Source organism: Etheostoma spectabile, unplaced genomic scaffold (assembly GCF_008692095.1).
Source record: "Etheostoma spectabile isolate EspeVRDwgs_2016 unplaced genomic scaffold, UIUC_Espe_1.0 scaffold00006574, whole genome shotgun sequence".
In the NCBI taxonomy this organism is placed as follows: Eukaryota; Metazoa; Chordata; class Actinopteri; order Perciformes; family Percidae; genus Etheostoma; species Etheostoma spectabile.
Window position 1 is genome coordinate 85,627 of NW_022603400.1, and position 22,071 is coordinate 107,697.

The 22,071-nt window shown below is 41.2% G+C and overlaps 6 non-coding genes across 6 annotated transcripts; 3 read left to right on the forward strand and 3 right to left on the reverse strand.

Moving 5' to 3' along the window:
• Positions 1 to 6,529: 6,529 nt before the first annotated feature.
• trnae-cuc (transfer RNA glutamic acid (anticodon CUC)) lies at positions 6,530 to 6,601 on the reverse strand. The gene has a single exon. It is a non-coding gene; the product is annotated as a tRNA-Glu (tRNA).
• Positions 6,602 to 7,116: 515 nt separating this feature from the next.
• Positions 7,117 to 7,198, reverse strand: trnal-uag (transfer RNA leucine (anticodon UAG)). Its single transcript has one exon. It is a non-coding gene; the product is annotated as a tRNA-Leu (tRNA).
• Positions 7,199 to 8,352: 1,154 nt separating this feature from the next.
• Positions 8,353 to 8,440, reverse strand: trnay-gua (transfer RNA tyrosine (anticodon GUA)). The gene is given in 2 exon segments: positions 8,353 to 8,388; positions 8,404 to 8,440. It is a non-coding gene; the product is annotated as a tRNA-Tyr (tRNA).
• A 3,516-nt stretch (positions 8,441 to 11,956) lies between these two features.
• On the forward strand, positions 11,957 to 12,038 carry trnal-uag (transfer RNA leucine (anticodon UAG)). The gene has a single exon. It is a non-coding gene; the product is annotated as a tRNA-Leu (tRNA).
• Positions 12,039 to 21,060: 9,022 nt separating this feature from the next.
• Positions 21,061 to 21,132, forward strand: trnae-uuc (transfer RNA glutamic acid (anticodon UUC)). The gene has a single exon. It is a non-coding gene; the product is annotated as a tRNA-Glu (tRNA).
• Positions 21,133 to 21,713: 581 nt separating this feature from the next.
• Positions 21,714 to 21,795, forward strand: trnal-aag (transfer RNA leucine (anticodon AAG)). The gene has a single exon. It is a non-coding gene; the product is annotated as a tRNA-Leu (tRNA).
• The last annotated feature ends 276 nt before the right edge of the window (positions 21,796 to 22,071 follow it).

Here is a 22,071-nt window from a genome sequence, read left to right on the forward strand (position 1 = left end):
CTAAGCATCACATTTGATGTATCAGTCAGGATGGCCGATTGGTCCAGGCGCTGGTTCAGATTGCAGTCTCCATGGAGGCGGGGGTTCAAAGCCCACTTCTGACAACTAGTGTTTCATCTGGAATAATGTCTGAGACATGAAATTGGTAATAAAGAACTTAGCAGTTCTTTGTATTTAAGAGGACATGAATTTGGGAAAGAAACACAATTGCAGTTGAGTGTTCTTGAGCATCTTTATTGTCAACACATGTAAAGTTCCCATGTGTTTGTACACAGTAAACATATCTACTGCTGCATTCACTGTCTGTGGCAAGTCCTTTAAAACCTGTTCTTGACTTGCTTTTCCCACATCTCTGAACGCTTAGCTAACTAAATGACTTAAGGGCCAGTAATTTTGCTTTTTTAATCTGCGTTATGATTGTTGTTTGCCTTTAATATCACACATGTGGATATTATGAAAGAAACTGCCTAGCAAACCGTTGCAACAATTTTAAAGGTTCCATGGTGTAATGGGTAGCACTCTGGACTCTGAATCCAGTTCAAATCTCAGTGGACCCGGTTTAAGTTGCATGTATGCATTGTCTGAAGTGAAGTGTAATGTGTTGTAGTATCTATAGAGATTGTGGTGTAGTATGGAACCATTGTCTGTCTTTATGTAATGAAGTTATTACCGCCTTTCTTGGCAGACAACCTGGAAGAAGAGTTACTGTAGCTCAATGGGATTGTTCCGGGTTAAATAAAGGGTAAATAAAAATAAAATGAATCTGTAAATGTCCAAACATTCCTCTCTTCATTACCGGACATACTGGAAGTCAGCCATGTTTAATTGGATGCTCTCCAGTTATTGTTGTTTGGTAGATTAACATTTTATTTTCCTACTTTGGGGACTTTTCATTTCATATTCTTTGTCTGACATTTTCTATTTCCTGTTTGTATTTTCTGTAACTGCATGTGGTTTTAAATCTGTTGGAGTTTCTTCAGACTAAAGCAAAGACACTGATGATGTCATCCAAAAGAGACATAAAGGACAGCAACCTGTTTCCAGAGGACACTAAAGAATGACGGAGCAGCAGGAAACAGAGCAGCTCAAATAGCAAACAGCTGATTTATTCATCTGACTCGTAGAATATCGCCAATGATTGACTTGTTTTAAATGTCTGGGAATGTGGAACAGCTCCATGCTGACTACCTGAAATAAAACAAGGCCACGTCCTGATTATTGGGGACTTGATTTGATGGATTTATTCTTCCTGTTGTGTCTCTGTTTAAACTCCTAACTAACCTAAAGAACACTCAAAAGCTTCAAGATAAAACTTACTTAAGAAGCTTCTTCATGTTCAAGAGAAGGCCTGTTTCCAGCCAGACTATGAATTGATTCATGAAATCCCTAAGGCCAGCCTTTAGGCTCTCCAGGGACACCATCAACGTGCTGGTCCAGATGTTACCACGGCAAAAGTCACACGGATGGAGCCATGACATCGAGGTAGCCGTTTGTCTGTACTGGCTCGCATGTGGCACCTCGTACAGAGTCACAGCCCACATCTTTGCCATTCCGAGATCCACTGTTGGACGAATTGTTCACAGTGTGGTGGAACACATGATGGCCCATCCTGCACAATATAATTCATTTCCCCAAGCCAGATGAGATGGAGGAGGTGGGAGCAGGCTTTGCTCACATGGCTGGTCATGAGGCCTTCCGCTATGTGGCTGGTGCAATAGATGGATGCCACATCCGAATTGTCCCACCTGCTGAACCACAAAAGAGTGCTACATTAATCGCAAGCTCTTCCTTCAGTTATCCTTCAGGGGGTGTGTGACAGCAGAGGAAAATCTATGGACACATACGTTGGCAACACAGGGTCAGTCCATGACGCCCTTGTCCTCCGGAGGTCACCGATGTACAGGAGTCTCTGTATCCACCACCTGGCTTCTTTCTCCTTGGAGATGGGGGGTACCCATGTCTGCAGCATCCGGTCACCATCATGACGCCATACCGGCAGCCTGTAGCCGGTGAGAATACACAATATTACAAATGTTTATTGCAATTGAAACACTACATACATTTAATGTGACCTTTTTTTTTCATAAGGCCAAGTTCCAGCACGCTTTAACAAGCACCATGCCAAGGCCAGGAGCATCATCGAGCGCTGCTTTGGCATGCTTAAAACCGCTGGCGAGCAATATTCCTGAGGGCTTTGGAGATCCGGCCTCTATTTGCCCCAAATGTCATCTCAGCATGCTGCATCCTCCACAACCTTGTCTGTTGACCGGGGATATTCTGGAGGAGGACGAGGAAGAGGGGATGAAGAACATCAGGGTAACGTTCCTGATCAAGGTGATCAGGAACTCTCCGGCATTCATCTTCGTGCAAGACTTGCTGCACAGGTGTCTGCCCCTGGAGAGCTGCCTGCATTTCTAAGGGAGCATAACTATGAGCAATAAATGATTATGTCATGTGAAATGCAAGTGTCGTCGTTGCAATCAAAGTTACATTCTTCCTGTAATAAGTTAAATCCTTTTGTTATAAGAAATTAAAATTAATGTATTTCTATACAGACTTCATATAATGCCAATGTAAATAAACCCTTAATAAAAGCAAGTACTTTTACTTCTTAGAAAGAAGCAGCTCATTAGAAATTGTAAATTGTCCCCTTCCTTTTAATGACATGCCACAGCATGTTAACACAATGTAAAACTGTTAATATCTGTACCATAAAGACTCAATCTCAGTTTGTCAGTATTATGTATTTATTTATTTAATGTAAATAAAGCAAATTTCTAAACTACCAAAGACAGGTATGAACTAAAATAATAAATTTCATTTTAACACTTTATAATTTATTAACAAGTCTCTCAAAGAGAGACAGGTATCGCTCAGCCCTGTCCTCTTCCCTCGCCACTGCCTGCTGCTCTCTGGCCTCTTCCCTCTCTGCCTGCTCCTTCATGAACTCCAGGAGTGCCTCACTGACCCTGGCCCTCTTATTCGGTGGCGGGTTGGCCTGCTCATTGTGCAATGAGGACGGGGAGGTGACAACCCCACCTGTAGTGGCTGAGAGATTTGCAGCAACTACCAGAGGCGGACTTATAGAGTGCTGCATCAATCAGACTGTACCACTGCCAGGTTGCAGCGGTCACCCCACCTGCCTCCACCCCTTTTCCTGTAGGAGGATCCCTAAATTCCTAAACATAAACAAATTTACATTATTTAATTTGCATTATTAGTTTCTACACGAGTTCAAATAGTTGCATACCGGAATGATCTTTTTAATCCTATGTTAAATTAAAAGCATGCCCTACAACTTCACCACTGAAACAATGGTAGGTTACCTTATATTTCTCTTTTAAATTATTCCATTTCTTCATTGCCTGTTTCACAGTTATAGTCATGCCAGACTTGCTTATGAAGACACTGGACAAAAACAAAAACAGGACAACCTCACCGACATTAGTAATACTACTAGCACTAACAAGAAATATAACATTTGAGCGTGGTGTAATTTACTGAGTATCCAAAAAAAATAACGTACATTTCTACCTGTCACTTAAATACCTGCACGACCGACATGCATTGTCATAACACAACTACATCAAAAATGCCTGGTGCTTTTGTGGTTATTGTTCGCTTTAGTACAGATCTTATCTGATGTAAGCCCAAGTCCTGCAGAACTTCTGCAGGAATATTCATAATTATGCAGGATGTGATGGATTTTTACAATCTGAAATTCTTGCATGCATTTTTGTAAGGGAGGTGACGTTGAGTGCCATAAATGGCGTTTTTAATAATATTATTATTATTATTATTATGCAGACTCACTCCCATCCACTTTTACTTGAATTCCTCTTGCCAGTAAACAGGCGGTCATTGGCACTGCGCCATTCAATCAACGCCCTCGTTTCCTCAGTTGTCCCTTGATAAAAACAAAAACAATTCCAACCATACACAGAACAAAACGCAGACTGTAACGGCAGAATAACAGCGGTAAAAATTGTTTAAATATCTTACAATTGTGGACCTGGCTTTCTTCTGCCGTCGTTGCTGCTGAGGTGGTCTGTCTAAATGAGGGGCAAGAGGGGTCTGTGAGCTGACTGACTGACCGGCTCGAGAGAGTCATCCCCGGCTGGCGTTGCAAGCTCGCCCGCCGGGGTTTGCGGAGCTTTCAAACTCCGAAGGCTTATTTAATTCACCATACATTTACGTTAAACTGCCTATATTGTAAATCTACACAGCTGACTTCTCGCCTTAAAACGTCTAAAAAACTGAATTTATGGATTTAATATTAAGTAGCCTAATTTGTGAAAAACTTACCACTTCTGTAGTATCTGGGTACCGGAAACCATAAGCGCTTTACACCCGAATTGAATGCTGGGATACCTGCCCGGCCAAGTTCACACAAGTCACCATCCGATGTATCCTCGGTAAAATGGGCGTGTCGAGATCACATCCGGGGATTTTAACTGTTCTTGGCGAAATGCTAACTTGTGTATTGGGTCAGTACTTTGGCCACCAAACATGACGTTTCACTAGGACACAAGGACACAAGTCCATAGAAGAACACATATTGAGAAACGCCCTCTCTGAGCGGCCATCTTAGAAACAGCTCTCATTGGCTATCAACATGCCAATCATGCCAGTTGTAGCCAATCACATTCTCTTTCCAGGGGTTCATTGCTTGATAGGAACATCCAATGGGAGCCTAAGCCCCGCCTCCCAGAGCCAGCAGGCTCACACATGTGATTTATGAAAACAAAGCTGTTCAGCAGTGAGTTTTTTCTTTTTCTTCATGTCATCTTTATTGCAAAAATAGTATACAGAACACTAATGACATACAAAAGTATATAATACAAACATAATAAACATAATACAATACAATTTTGCCAGGCGAAGCTTAAAGGCCGTTACAAAGATAAGGAAGACCATATGTTAACAGTTTTAATTGCCTTCAGAATCAGAAATACTTTATTGATCCCCGAAGGGAAACTCTGTGTTGCAGTTGCACAAATAGTATAAATATCAGAGTAGAAATACAAACAAAGAAATATAAGGAGTGTGGACATGTAGGGTATTTACATAGTTAAAAGAATGTTACTATACATTATTTGCATAATTTAGGAATTGCAATGGTGAAAAGTAAAATAATAATAATAATAATAATAATTGTAGCAGTTGAGTATTGCACACATGTCAGGCCAGTGTTATTGCACAAAACAGATAATACAGATAATATTGTCCAGTTTCAACCTCTCTGAGTGTCTTAGAGCGAGGAGTTATAAAGTTTGATGGCCACAGGCAGGAACAACTTCCTGTGGCGCTCTGTGGTGCATTTTGGGAGAATGAGTCTGTCACTGAAAGTGCTCCTGTGATTTATCAGCAAGCCATGGAGTGGGTGCAAGACATTGTCCAAGATGGCATGTAGTTTGGACAGCGTCCTCCTCTCTGACACCACCAACAGAGAGTCCAGATCCACCCCCACAACGTCACTGGCCTTGCGAATCAGTTTGTTGAGTCTGTTGGCGTCCGCTACCCTCAGCCTGCTGCCTCAGCATGCAACTGCAAAGAGGATAGCGCTGGCCACCACAGACTCATAAAACATCTTCAGCATTGTCCTGCAGATGTTGAAGGACCTCAGCCTCCTCAGAAAATAGAGACGGCTTTGGCCCTTCCTGTTGAGGGCTTGAGTGTTCTTGGCCCAGTCCAGTTTATTGTCTAAGTGCACTCCCAGGTATTTGTAGTCCTCCACAATGTCCACACTGACCCCCTGGATGGAGACAGGGCTCACTGCTGCCTTGGCTCTCCTTAGATCCACCACCAGCTCCTTGGTCTTTGTCACGTTGAGCTGTAGATGGTTCTGCTCACTCCATGTGACAAAGTCCCCCCCCCCCCCCCCCACAGCTCTATACTCAGCCTCGTCCCCCTCGCTGATACATCCAACCACAGCAGAGTCATCAGAAAACTTCTGAAGATGGCAGGACTCTGTGTGGTAGTTGAAGTCTGTGGTGTAGATGGTGAAGAGGAATGGCGCCTGGCTAGAGCTTCAGAAGGCAGGACATGACAGATTACACATCTGTCACACAGTCAGTTTGTATTCTTAAATACCAAGTCTCTTGCTGTTCCTTGACTAGTTGCCCCCCCCTGCTTTGCATCTCTCCAGGTAAGTAGAAAGCAATCTGTTATGCACCTTTGCATTGCACTAAAATGTCCACATTTGGACCTGAATCCAACAATAACTTTACTTGACACTCACATACATTGGTTTTCAGGTAAAAAATGTTGGTCAGGGGTTTAGTTACTGTTTGAAAAAGGAAAATAATTGTTAGATGAATTATGATATAATTGCAGATGAAGTATTTATGACACATCAAAGACGACAAAAGGATACATCAGTTGTCGGGGGTCTGATTTAAAGGAAATGATACTCTTTAAAAGTGTTGGGGTTCTAGCGTTAAACTAATGAGGAAGAATTTGACATATCTAAGTTAACCAAAAGGTTTCTCTTTCAAATGTTATATCTGTATCTGTCAAGTCCTGACCATTCCCTGACCGGGAATTGAACCCGGGCCGCGGCGGTGAGAGCGCCGAATCCTAGCCACTAGACCATCAGGGAGTCACATATATCAAATTTATCTTTGTAGATGTGAGTTTCCTTTTCACTTACTGGAATGACTCATATTGTTTTAGGCGAGGAATGGCACCGTAGTTTTAGATGTTAAAATGTGCGCACAAGAAAGCTGAGGGATTACTGTGGGGAAATGGAGAATGACTAGGTTAACTGAAGATTTTAAACATTGTGAAAATTAACAGAACATATGAACACGTTAAACATATACGGGCATATAACATATACCTGCAGTCTCAGTCTTTGGATGGTAGCGTATGCGCCCCGTCATAGTTACCGACAATTTTGTTGATGAATGAGTATTTCACATTGAACACTTAAGATTGGGTGTTCATTTAAAAACAGGGAATTGCCAGTAAAGATAAAAACAACAGATTCAGCAAGGAGTCTAATACGTTGCCACTAATGACTTTAGTCACTTCACCAAGCTTTGTCATAAGAGTATAATGTAACTGATACAAATCAACATATGGTTTGTCTTCCACCTATGTAACATCAGTAAATGGCAGTGGTGGGATTTGAACCCACGCCTCCAGAGAGACTGGAGCCTAAATCCAGCGCCTTAGACCACTCGGCCACACTACCTGCATGTATCAGTTCTCCACATCGTGAGAAACACAGGGACCATAACTAACGGTATATTTGTCAATGTCATTGGAATAAAACTTTCGCAAGGAAAAAGACAATATTTTATTGGAAAATGTTGTCACTCTTTGTCATTTTTCTCTGGCATTGTTGAGTTTAGAATATTGTAACCAGCATTAAGTGAGGAGGTTTAGGTCTGTGTGAATATGGGCTGAGCATTTACCTGGGCTGAATTTGTGAACATCTTCTTTTGCATATTCACTGTAAAGAGCCATTACTCCTCCAACTGCCAACTATTGTTCCAGAGACAATAGGATATACAGTTTTAGATTGGAAGGTAACTGTCCTATACCAAAGACTTCATTGAAATACCTCCAGTGTTCAAAACAGTTTGTCAAAATGGGAAAGGTCATGTTTTTGATTACAAATTCCAGCACAGTTGTTCATTTACCATTCAAAAACAAAAGTACAATCATGAAACACATACTACTTAGACAGAATGAACCTGTTCAGGTGGCAATGTAATGATTCCAGAGACGTGGACCCTCTGGCACAGCCATACTTGGTCAGGACAACACCCCCCTTCTTGATAGTGCCCTTCTTGATGTGCTCCATGCGCACCTGGTCCAGCAGTGGCACCACCATGAGGTCCCTTCCGTTTGCCCCTCCCAGTTGCTCGTAACAGAGAGAGGTCCCCTGCATCCCACTCAAATATGCAGGCAGAGAGACGGCTCATGAAGGTGGGACCAGACGTGAGATTTTTTTCGCAGCCCACGCTCACGTTCAAATTGATAAATGCCGTACTCTGCGTAGGAATTGGCGTACCCCCGTCCTACGCCTGTTTTAGGTCGTATGCACATTTCATAAATAAGGGCCCTTGTGAGCACAATAAAGATTTCTTGAAGAAAGGTTTGTACTTTATAGTTCTAGTTTTTTTTTCCAGTTCTTCTGGTCACACTTGGCACTATTTCACATGGTTTGTCTGTAGTTCTCTATTCTGTCAGGGCTTAACTCTGTCTCCCACACCTATTTCTTTTTTGTTTCTTGTTATGTCTCGGGAAGAAGTATTGTGCTTTTAGGTCAACCATCCATCTGTACATCAGAATCAAAAACACTTTATTGATCCTTGAAGGTAGCCTCTGGAAAAAAGGTGCTCCTTCGAGCCGGATTTGAACCAGCGACCTAAGGATTTCAGTTCTATACCTCTACAGTCCTCCGCTCTACCAACTGAGCTATCGAAGGGAGCTACCACAACCGTGCGCACTTCTCATTCTGTAAATGTGAATGTGATAACACGGGCCCCGTGTTATCACATTCACATTTAGCTACATCCCCTGGATCTGACAATCTTTAGGGGATGTAGCTCAGTGGTAGCGTGCATGCTTCACAGGTTTTTATGGTTGATCGTATGAAATTCTTTCATATTGGAACTAGTTTTGCTTGAACACTGTGACAACACATATCCTGTACTGGATATGGAGGCACTGACTATTTTTTGTCTAATCTTCTGGATTTTGTCTATGAAGAAGGAGGCAAAGTCATTGCAGGCCTTGGTAGATAACAGTTCAGATGCTACTGGTACTGGAGGGTTTGTTAACCTATCGACAGTAGCAAACAAAGCACATGAATTATTATTGTTTCCAGAGATAATATCAGAGAAGACCTCCTTGCCTTCGTTTGTTCCAAATTATAAATGCAAAGTCTCTCTTAAGCAGAAAATGCGTTTGGATTGGTAGGAAATGGAGATGGGCGTTGCCAAGAGGAGGCGCCTTTTTGATTGACAAGAAATGGATATGAAGTCTCTCAGGATTGGCAAAAAATGGAAGGGAGCTTTGAGTTTGATTGGTGAGAAAAGAAGATGAGAAAGTGGACAAATATGTTCTGGGTCATGACAAAGCATCTAAGGTTGATCTTAGCCTTTGTGTGAATACATAGGTCTCCACATACATTGTTTTTATTAAGATTGATGACCAAATTGTTAGTATTTCCGAAATTTTCCCAACCATTGCAATAGCTTTCATAGCCTCGTTGGCGCAGTAGGCAGTGCGTCAGTCTCATAATCTGAAGGTCGTGAGTTCAACCCTCACATGGGGCAGGTGTTTTAAAAAACTAAAAAAACACATCTGATGCTGAAAATACAGTGACAGGTGATTGAACACTGGCACATAGCACATACATGGAAGTTGTGATTCTACGGTTATTTCTGAGATCAACAATCTCAGGAAGGCTTTTTACAATCAATTGGGAAAAATGGGAATGCATACTCTTAATAAGTAGACTTCCAGAGTATTTGCATAACAAAGGCACAAACATGGGCGTTGTGATAGGATGGTGTCGTTCATCATTGTTTCTGAGATCAACAATAACTTCAGAAGTTTCGAATTCAATGGCTACCTATGGTTTCTTTCTAGGAGCGGTTCAAAATTACGTTGCACTATTTTGTCTAATTGCTTAGGTCATAATATTTCCAGAGACTTCATTTCTTTCAGGTAGTTAATAGATATGGTCAAATGAAGCTTCATTAAGCTTTCTGAACAATGTTCTTCATTTTCTGAACACATGCACTCAGTAGTGTTTTATTATTGGTTGTTCATCTGTGATTGCCCTAGAGGTCTCTCAGTCCAGCACCTCTCCCGCTCATCTTTGTTAGTTTTACTCTGTCCAGCATAAATCACTGACACCATACCTCACACTCATCCATGCATACACACTCACCTCTGACTAAACTGACTACCACCATCATTGAATTGCCATTTCTTTTGTTGTAGTAATATAATCGCATTTCCTTCAACCTTTGCACACGGTCTTTTGTCCTGGTTGTTTCATGGGGTCATGACAAAGCATCTAGGGTCAGTCTTAGCCTTTGTGTGAGTACATAGGTTTCCAAAAACATTGTTTTTATTGAGATTGAAGACCAAATTGTTAGTATTTCTGAAATTTTCCCAACTATTGTAACTGCTTTCATAGACTTGTTGGCGCAGTAGGCAGCGCGTCAGTCTCATAATCTGAAGGTCATGAGTTCAACCCTCACACGGGGCAGCTGCTTTAAAGACAAAAAAACACAACTGATGCTGAAAATGCAGTGACAGGTGGTTGAACAATAGCACAAGCATGTGAATAGAAATTGTGGGTCTATGGTGATTTGCAGTGAGCATTGTGTTGTCCAGCAGAAAGACAACAGGTGTACTTCTTTTCGTCTATGATTTATACCATAGCAGTGCAAGCATTTATCCCAGGTTTGATTTCCAGCCACCACAGTTGCATTTACACGTTTTGAAGCCATATACAACATTACCATTACAAGTTTTACCCAGGTTTCTTCTTTTAAGTTTATGGGTGTTATGGCAGGTATGAGCACAGTTTCTATTTTTATGGATGAAGTAAATTTGAGATGCTGTTAAGTTTACTCTTCAGCAGGTGGAGACATTAAGTACTGGCCTTTTTCAATAAAGTATTGACTTTTTCCTTGCAAAAGTTTGTTTCCAATGACATTAACAATCATACCATTAGTTACGGTCCGTGTGTGTGTCACGATTTCAGAGATGGCAAAAGTACTCACTTTCCGTACTTAAGTAGAAGTACAGATACTTGTGTTAAAAAATACTCCGGTAAAAGTGGAAGTACTGATTAAACTTCTTTACTCAAGTAAAAGTAAAAAAGTACAGGCTTGGAAATTTACTTAAAGTATAAAAGTAAAAGTAGCCTTGCGAAAGCTACCTGGAGCACACAAATGTTACTAGAGAGACGCTGAGAAACTTCAGTGGACATGGAGGACATGTCTTTATATGGCAAAGGCTACATTTTAAATGGATGTCTGCCAATAGGCCTAAAACATCACATATATGATTATTATGACAGAGACTGGGACTCCAGGTTAATAAGATTCTGACTTATTAGCAAGATATGAATTCAGATTTAATTCTGTGAGAAATACAGATCCAGTTTCTATTTTTAATCTTTCCCCCTAACATGGAAATGAATCTACATGTATGTGTTCTCAAATATTGAATATTGATGACGTAAACAATAATAACGATAACTCCAGTGAAATGAAGTGAAAGTTGAGAACTAGATTAGGACTGGATTAAAGCTGATTCTGGTTTCCAACTTCACCCTAGGTGTGTCTGTTAAAACAGACGGAGACGACTTCTCTCTAGCTAAGTTTCTATCCACTTGTCAATTGAATTACAGTATCTGAAGTTCGGTCCAAAAAAAAAAAAAACTCATGCGAATAAAGCTGTGAAAGTGTTGATGCTTCATTAAGACCAACGTGCAAACTAGCTAACAGGTGAAGACCACATCAGAACCACTAGCTAACTTACTTTAAATGTGAAGAACTATAGACCAGTAACAGTCTTAAGTGAACTGACAACATGAGTTAAACGACTTACAGTTCTCAAAGACGCACACACACAATCTCAGCTGATTATTCTCCGGACAGCTTGTCTCCTTCTCATTTCTCTCACTTTTTCTCCGTGTGGCGCGTGCACCCGCTCGCGGTGTGTGGCGCATGTCCGCGCTATTTTCCGACATAACCTCTTGTACAAAACGAAAGTAACGAGCCAATTTTATAAAATGTAAGGAGTAGAAAGTACCGATATTTGTGTTAAAATGTAAGGAGTAGAAGTAAAAAGTCGCCACAAAAATAAATAGTAAAGTAAAGTAAAAATATCAGAAAAATCTACTTGAGTACAGTAACGAAGTATTTGTACTTCGTTACTTCCCATCTCTGCACGATTTGGTGTGACGGTGTGTGCAGGTAGTGTGGCTGAGTGGTCTAATGTGCTGGATTTAGGCTCCAGTCTCTCTGGAGGTGTGGGTTCAAATCCCACCACTACCTTTTGCAAATGTTACTTAGTAGAGAGAGAGAGAGAGAGATAGAGAGAGAGAGAAAATGGAATGAAAAGAGGACTGGTGGTAATTATGGCAGCAGTAAAGGTAATAGAACTATTACTAATAATAGTAGTAGTGCAGGGCGTCCAGCAGGACCACGGCAGCAGCTGCATCCTCTACTCAGGTGCCACCACAATCCAAGGAAGTCTGAGGGGAGAAAGCACAAGGGCTTCTGGAAAGAAGCAACATTAGTTACATGCAGAGGTGGGTAGAGTAGCCAAAAATTGTACTCAAGTAAAAGTACTGTTACTTCAGAATAATATGACTCAAGTAAAAGTAAAAGTAGTCATCCAAATAATTACCTGAGTAAAAGTAAAAAAGTACTTGACGAAAAAACTACTCAAGTAGTGAGTAACTGTTGAGTAACGTCTGATTTATTTCTTAACACAAGCATCAATCAGACCGACAAAGATAAAAAATAATTATCTTTAGGCAAATTATAGTTCATCCAATCAATAAAATAAATTATTAATTACAAAATAGCTTACTTGAGAGACTTGTCACATCAAATTAGGATGGATACTGCATGTGTAAAACATACTTTATGTAACCTAAAAGACAAACATCCACCTCTCCACAGCAAAAACTACAACCACCGCTACGTCTCCTCAGGTTAGATGTTGAGTTGTTGAACGCTGACATGTCCGTTTGTTTTGGTAGACCCTGAACACACCGCAAAACGTAGCTGCTGTTTCTTTGCTTTGCTACGAGTGTAAAGCTAACCTGTCCCATATTAACGGTCTATGGTCCCGCTGTTGAAACGAGTATGGTCACGTGACTGCACAACGACGTGTGATTGGTTAAGCACAGTCACGTTCAGCGGAAGACTCTCTGTCAAAATAAAACAAAATGAGACGTACGCGGGGGTAAAAACAATGACGCGTAGTAACGAGTAACGAGCTCATTGGAGCCTAATGTAGCGGAGTAAGAGTACAGTTTATTTTTCACTAATCTACTCAAGTAAAAGTATAGTGATTTAAAACTACTCCTAGAAGTACAATTTTTTCAAAAACTTACTCAAGTAAATGTAACGGAGTAAATGTAACTCGTTACTACCCACCTCTGACTGAATTCAACAATCAAGTAAATGCTAAAGTTAGGGTAATAGGAATGACTTAGAAAACATTTCAGCATTGTTCAAACAATAGCCAAGGAGAATATCCCTTTTAAACATTTCTTTATGGAGGAAATCCTGGACTTCAGAGGTCAGCAAAACTACCCCAACAAGTAGCACTTACTGCATACATAACTCAAGTCAGTGCTTATTGTTTGGGTAGTTCTGTTGCCAGATGAATGCATTTTACTAGTGTTGGAAAGAATTGTGAAATAGACTGTCCCTGCAGTTGTTCAGAGAAATGTCTGATGATGAACTTACCAAGAAATACCAAGACAACCCAAAGAGAAGCACTTATGAACACAATAATCATCAGTGTCTCCATTTGAGATGATCTGAATGTGATTACAATGACATCCATCTTCAGTTAGTCTGTGGCATTGTCATGTTCTACTACACCAACAAGTAGCACTTACTGAATTCAACAGTCAAGTAAATAATAAAGTTAGGGTAATAGGAATGAATTATAACACATTTTAGTATTGTCCAACTAGTAATACAACGTAAAATAGCTGTTACTGTTAGGTCTTTAGATAAAATACTGGGATTCAGTTTTCAGAAAAACAACCCCATAGATGAGCACTAACTAAAATCAATCCAATGCCAATGCTTGAGTTAGACCAACGTCAAAGTCTTACAGTAAGCAACCTTCTTTGCTCATGATCTTCTCCATAGTCCCGATGTTTCTTTTGGCATCTTCTGTGTTGTGATATAGAAGCAGTGGAAGTGGTTCCTTACACAGATTTGCCATCTTATATACTGAATGCAGCCATTTCCACTCAACTCCACCTTCTTTTTGATCAAGTTTCAGTGGTCTTTTCTATTGTAAGTAAAAAATGGCTTCATGAATAGACAACCATCATCCCAATATATGCCGTTAACAGTCTATGAGTGGTCAATTAGAGTCAAATAACTTTCTTTGGGGCAACTCCTTTTTCTTCCAGATAGAGCTCATTCAGCATTAGAAAGTACCAGTTAGTGCTGAATATCTATTCCAAAACTCCCATTCTTTTATTTATTTAGCCAGCGGTGGACAACTGCTGAAATGTACTTGCTCTGCATGTGAAAGTGTCTGATGATGAACTCACAACCAAGACAACCCCAAAGAGAAGCACTTGTGAACACAATGATCATCAGTGTCTCCATTTGAGGTGATCTGAATGTGATTACAATGACATCCATCTTCATTTACATTCTCTAGCATTGTAATGTTCAACTACCCCAACAAGTAGCACTTACTGAATTCAACAGTCAATTCAATGCTAAAGTTAGGGTAAGAGGAATGACTTAGAAAACATTTCAGCATTTTTCAACCAGTAACCAGGGAGAATATCCCTTTTAAACATTTTTTTATGGAGGAAATCCTGGACTTCAGAGGTCAGCAAAACTACCCCAACAAGTAGCACTTACTGCATACATAACTCAAGTCAGTGCTTGTGTTTGAGGTAACATAGGTAATCTTCTGTCTCCGGCCCCCTGGTGTCTTAGACGAGACATGCCCTTCCTCATTGGACAGCGAGCCAATAAGGACGGGTTTTACTCATGAGGGTGGGAAGGAACCACTCCTGAGGGAAAAAGAAGCAGCAGCATGGGGGAGGGTACAGATTGTGGAGGTGAGTGAGAGGGTGGGGGGGGCATGCGTGAACAGATTGAAGTATGGGGGGGGGGGGTTAGGCAGGCCATTGCAGCTGAACCAGGGCAATCAAAGCTGTTGTTGAACTGGTTGAGTGGGTTTGCACCCCTCCCCCCCCCAGTAAGACCAGGACTAGGTGGACACCAACACCGAGCACATTATCAGACCCTGTGGATGTGAGGAAAGCATCTGAATATCTCTGCCTGCTTTGATTTGTACTCAACAGAATCCAGAGTTAGTCCAGCTGCCACAGTGAAGATCTGCTGGATTTTAGTACAATAGAGGAATGGAAGAGGACCAGGACCCGGAGCAGTGGACCAACCAGGTCCCCAGAGGACCAGCAGCAGGCCCGGCCTATTGTACCAGCCATGTTCAGGTCAGTGTTCAGGACACAACAGCCAGTCTAAACTAAGAGGTCTATTCACAAGACCTAGATAGTGGATTAGGCCGGGGTTTTCCAGGGTTTCTGGATGTATAAACAAGGCTAACAGCTAGCCTGCTCCTGACCAGGCTAACAGCTAGCCTACTCCTAACCAGGCTAACAGCTAGCCTACTCCTGACCGGGCTAACAGCCAGGCTAACAGCTAGCCTGCTCCTGACCAGGCTAACAACTAGCCTGCTCCTGACCAGGCTAACAGACAGGCTAACAGCTAGCCTACTCCTGACCAGGCTAACAGCCAGGATTTATAAATCCTGCAATCTTTGTTCACTCAGCAGTGCTTTTACCTTCTTATTGTTATTATTAGCAATATATAATATACAACAGGAGCATTCTGCTGTTCAATTAAGTCCTGATATTATTTTAACATTGTGAGCATTATTTAAATAAATATCCATGTGACAGTCATCGGTGCTGTTATGTTGCATCTATGAACCTAATAAACTGCCGGTCATATTGTTGGTAGAAGTCTGGTGAATAGAGTATGACAGTTGTTGAGATCATTAGCAAAGGCTGATACAGTTCTTAATGAGTCAGTGATGAAGGATAATATATAACGTCCTCTACACGTGTTTCTATAACGGTTCTAACAGCAGCAGACTGGCCAGAGACCAGCACATCTCTTTACATCATCTATTTCTTTTTGTTTTCATGAGAATAACAGCATATCACTCTTCCATGTGCTTTGTATTTGCCATTCTTAGCACACAGTGTGTGTTTTGACCAATAAACCGGGACTATAATTTGGGATGATTCTACAATTCTTCAATGTCCATATTCTCCTTATTTATGGTCTTAGTTCACTGGACCACTAACTATATAGTGGAGACTACTGTACACTCATGAAACAACAGGAAGAGGACACCTCAAGGGTTTTTGTTTATATTATGATATCACAGTGGCGGCTGGTGAAAAATAGTCTTGGTGGGGCAGTTTGTGCTGGGAGGGGGGGGGTTTTTGGGGTTCCTTTTTGAATTTTGTAGACGTGATTTCCCGCATTCTCGTGCATTGTACGGTGACCAGCTGAAGATCCCACATCATTCACAATGATCAATTCATGTGTTGGTAAATTGTAATGTATCAAACATATCAACTCATTTGTTATTTCATGTAGGCCAATACATGAGGTTTTGGGGGAGAAGACACTTCAATGGTTTATATATATTATTACATTATGCTATTATATTTAGCTGTTTTTTACAGTCATGTATACAGTGGACATTTAGTTGATCAATTTCATTGTTTTTATAGTTTCTAGATTTCAGAGTCCAAGAGAGAGACTAGAGGAAGAGTTAGAGGGAGGTATGTAGGCTATGCATCATATTCTAGCATTGTAGATAAGATTTTTTTATTTGATCTTAATAGTAATTTCCTGAGTAACATTATCTTCTGCCAAATTTTAAAGTGCTCATATTATATTTGTAGACTGCTTACGCATTCAGGTGGTCCACCCTCATCTGCCACACTTTCTTGTTTCATTACATCGTTGCAGTTGTTTCATTAAAGTTTGCCTGAAAGATTTTGAATATTTCAGAACATGAAAAGTGCATTTGCTTTCATTAAAACATGTCAGAAATATTTTCCTTCATTTTGTCATAAATTATTGAATGAAGAGTTAAAATTTTGAGTAAGAGAAAATCCAGGGTTTAAAGAAGGTTGTTCACTAACTCTCTCTGTTTGTCTGTTGCTATAGAAACGGAGAGGAAAGGGACCCAAACATCACCACTGTCAGCACTGTGAGAAATCCTTCTCAACATCTGGATATTTAAAGAGTCATCAGAGAGTTCACACTGGAGAGAATCTACACAGCTGTGATCAATTTGGGGCAGTTTTCACACAACAGTGTTACCTAAAAACACATCAACGCAGTCACACTGGAGAGAAGCCGTACAGCTGTGATCAATGTGGGGCAGCTTTCACACAACAGTGTAACCTAAAAACACATCAACACAGTCACACTGGAGAGAAGCCGTACAGCTGTGATCAATGTGGGTTAGCTTTCACAAAGCAGTGTTACCTAAAAACACATCAACGCATTCACACTGGAGGGAAGCCGTACAGCTGTGATCAATGTGGAGCATCTTTCACACAACAGAGTAATCTAAAAAGACATCAACGCATTCACACTGGAGAGAAGCCGTACAACTGTGATCAATGTGGGGCAGTTTTCACACAACAGAGTACCCTAAAAATACATCAACGCAGTCACACTGGAGAGAAGCCGTACAACTGTGATCAATGTGGGGCAGCTTTCACACAACAGAATAACCTAAGAATGCATCAACGCATTCACACTGGAGAGAAGCCGTACAGCTGTGATCAATGTGGGGCAGCTTTCACACAACAGAGTACCCTAAAAATACATCAACGCATTCACAATGGAGAGAAGCCGTACAACTGTGATCAATGTGGGGCAGCTTTCACAAAACAGAATAACCTTAAAATGCATCAACGCATTCACACTGGAGAGAAGCCGTACAGCTGTGATCAATGTGGGGCAGCTTTCACACAACAGAATAACCTTAAAAAACATCAACTCATTCACACTGGAGAGAAGCCGTACAGCTGTGATCAATGTGGGAAAAGGTTTTCTCTGAGTGGTAACCTTGAAAGCCACCGCCGTGTTCACACTGGAGAGAAGCCGTACTGGTGTGATCAATGTGGGAAAAGGTTTTCTCACAGTATTAGCCTCAAAAATCACCAGCTCATTCACTCTGCCTCGTTGTGAACATGTTTCAGAGCCAAGCTGTTTCCTCCTCCTCCTCCTCATGCCCTGATAGCTGTGTTCTTATATTCTGATCTTCTCTCCTCATTGAAGGCAGTAACGACCATTTAAAATTAGGAAAAATAACGTGTTTGCATTAAAACACTACCAAAGGAAACACATTCTTCTGCTTGGAATTAGGCAGACTATTGCTGCAACGGGGTAATGCTGCCCCCTACTGTTTGTTTCCGACATTCTCAAAAAATTATTAGTTTTTTACCATAAAGTCCACAACTGAAAAAGCAAACCATCCTAGTGAGAGTGATAAATATAGATTATAATTGACCAGTCATCCTAATTAAATGTTCATTTAAAGCTTGGATCCCAAACTTACATACAGTGCCCTCGAGTCAACCTTGCACAGTGTTCCAGACTCCACTAATCCACAGCTGCTGAAGCGCCTCGCATGGATGTCCCTTCATCATCTTTATCCAGCTCCCGACAGAACATGTCCACATTCTTGGCTGTAGTGAATGTGAGCGTTCTCCCTCTGCGGGTTACTTTCAGGGTGGCCGGATAAATTAGAGAGTTTGAGATGCCTTTGGCATGTAATTTACGCTGTACTCCTATACATTCCTGGTGCTGCTGGACGGTGAAAGCACTGTAGCCGGGCTTAAAGTGCAGCGTTGAATTGGAGTCCTGAATCGGGCCTTCCTGCTGCCCCCTGAAGGACTGCTTGGCCGTCCTGGTATCTCAGACACCTTCAAATCAGCGAATATGTCAGTGTACCCTTGTCGTAGATTCTGTGTGCTCTGTCCATGTTGATGGTGGCCCTGATCTGTAAGGAGGGAATCCAAACCAGTAGCTGTTTCTGCAGGAATCCCACTGGGTCGTCTTTTTCAGTCCAATAATGCGAACGTTGTTGTATCTCAATCTGTCCTCCGTTTCTGCTAGCTTAAACTCAAATTTCTTCTCGTCATCAATGCAGGTTTCTTATCTGCCTGTTGTCTCCCTGCACAGGGTCTGGCCGTTAAACCAGGTTCCGTACCATAGCTTCCTGTCTCTCAAGCTCTGTGCTGATGTGTTGCAGCAATGCTTACTTCACTGCGTCGTGGACCGCTGATTGAAGCACATTTGTTGCTTTTCCAGGACCTTTTTGCGCCTGCAGACATTCTACTAAGTCACAGTGTTAACAAATAAAAACGTAGAATGAGAAAGAAGGACTTGGTTTTTATTGTAAAATGCAGAGGAGGATGCAGAGCCTCAGGTCTGAGCGACCCTTGCAAACACCGGTCACGTGATCTTTTCTATAATTTAGAAAATACATGTTTAAGGACTTTAGGATGAACAGAAACAGCAATGTTCAGTATAGTACTTTTCCAGGCTGCTTTCTCATTTGGGCCTTGACGAGGCATGGCTGCTCTAGGGCTATTAGTTTTAACCTTTGAACACACTTTTGAACCCTTTAAATCTCCAAACTTTCCATCAGTAGCATCGCGAGACTACACAGCAAAAAAACTAATGTTTAAAAACCAATGTGTGGAAGGCCTGAATTTGGACTTTGGGTCAAATTCAGTTTAAAACCTTTTAAAGTCAACTCTGCCTGAACAGTGTAATTTCTTTTAACAAGGTGCCCTTTAAGTTGTATGTCTGCATTAGCTTAAGTTAAGTGTAATGTCTTGTTTGTGTTGTAGTATCTAAAGAGATTTGTGGTGTAGTATGGAACCATTGTCCTGTCTTTTATGTATTATGAAACTTATTGCCGCCTGTCTTGGCAGGACTCCCTGGAAGAAGAGTTACTGTAGCTCAATGGGATTGTTCCTGGTTAAATAAAGGTTAAATAAAAATAAAATGAATCTTTAATATGTCCAAACATTCCTCTCTTCATAACCGACATACTGGAAGTCGGCCATGTTTAATTGGATGCTCTCCAGTTATTGTTGTTTGGTAGATTAACTTTACATTTTCCTACTTTGGGGATTTTTCATTTCATAGTCTTTGTCTGACATTTTCTATTCCCTGTTTGTCTTTTCTGTGACTGCATGTGATTTTAAATCTGTTGGAGTTTCTTCAGACTAAAGCAAAGACACTGATGATGTCATCCAAAAGAGACATAAAGGACAGCAACCTGTTTCCAGAGGACACTAAAGAATGACGGAGCAGCAGGAAACAGAGCAGCTCAAATAGCAAACAGCTGATTTATTCATCTGACTCGTAGAATAACGCCAATGATTGACTTGTTTTAAATGTCTGGGAATGTGGAACAGTTCCATGCTGACTACCTGAAATAAAACAAGGCCACATGCTGATTATTGGGGACTTGATTTGATGGATTTATTCTTCCTGTTGTGTCTCTGTTTAAACTCCTAATTTAAAGGTAAAGTCAGCGTCCACTAAAGGTTGTGTTGTTGCTGCTGCTCACACACATTCATACACTGTGGCCGGGGCTGCCGTACAAGGTGCCACCTGCTCATCAGATAAACACTCACACACATTCACACTCCGATGCGCTCTGGATTGCACCGGGGGCAACTTGGGTTTCAGTGTCTTGCCCAAGGACACTTCAACAATGACTGCAGGTGCGGGGATCGAACTACCAACCTTCCATTTGGCAGGCAACAGAGATAGACCTTTTAGTTAAAGAGGAACATCCTTTTAGTTTGGATCCTTTAGTTTCCAACCAGACCAGAGTGGTGATTGTAGGAACAGTGGAAAGATGAACCAAGACGGCTTTTCATATATATATTTTCTTTTTCTATTGACTATAGTTGTGTTTGTTATTAACAGAAATCAACCTGTCATTATTTCTATTTGTCATAAAGTTCCGACGTTAAGTTTTTTACCGCCAGTTCAAAATGGAGCTGAACACGGAGGAGGATTCCTCCCTAACGGCCGCTCTGCTCTGCTCCGTGCCCCCGCTGTCCGGTAATAGTTAAAGCAGATAAAAACCTAAAGAACACTCAAAAGCTTCAAGATAAAACTTACTTAAGAAGCTTCTTCATTCACGTTCAAGAGAAGGCCTGTTTCCAGCCAGACTATGAATTGATTCATGAAATCCCTGTTATTGATATGTAGTCAGTCCCATATGGTCTAGCGGTTAGGATTCCTGCTTTTCACCCAGGTGGCCCGGGTTCAACTCCCGGTATGGGAATAGGTATTTAGCTGGTGAAGGTCTGCAGAAAGATCTGTATGATCTCTGACATTGGCCTGTATTAAATCAGAGCTGTAGATAGGAAATCTAAGTTATATGTGTTTCATGATTGTACTTTTGTTTTTGAATGGAAGATGAACAATTGTGCTCGAATTTCTAATCAAAAAACATGAACTTTCCCATTTTGACAAACTGTTTTGATCCCTTGAGCTATTTCATTGAAGTCTTTGGTCTTGGACAGTTACCTTCCAATCTAAAACTGTATATCCTATTGTCTCTGGAACAATAGCTGGCAGTTGGAGGGGTAATAGCTCTTTACAGTGAATATGCAAAAGAAGATGTTCACAAGTTCAGCCCAGGTAAATGCTCAGCCCATATTCACACAGACCTAAACCTACTCACTTAATGCTGGTTACAATATTCTAAAATCAACAATGCCAAAGAAAAATGACAAAGTGTGATAACATTTTTTAGTATGTATTGGCTTTTCCTTTGCAAACGTTTTGTTCCAATTACATTAACAAGCATACCGTTAGTTACGTTCCTTGTGTTTGTCACGATTTGGGGAAGTGATATTTGCAGGTAGTGTGGCCGAGCGGTCTAAGGCGCGGGATTAAGGCTCCCGTCTCTCTGGAGGCGTGGGTTCAAATCCCACCACTGCCAACTGCTGAAATGTTACATACATTGGTACACTCCTTGCTGAGGATTGGCTAAACTTGACTTTCCAGCACCTTGGAGTAGAGTTTACCAAGGAGGCTGAGCAGTGTGATACTCCTGTAATGGGCAGATGCCATTCTTCTTGAAGAGGGGAGCAACCACCCTGGTCTGCCACTCCTTAGGCACTGCCACAGACCTCGACGCAATGTTGAAGAGGTGTGTCAACCAAGACAGCCTCTCCTTACAATATTTCTCAACGAATTTAATCAATCCCTGGGGCTT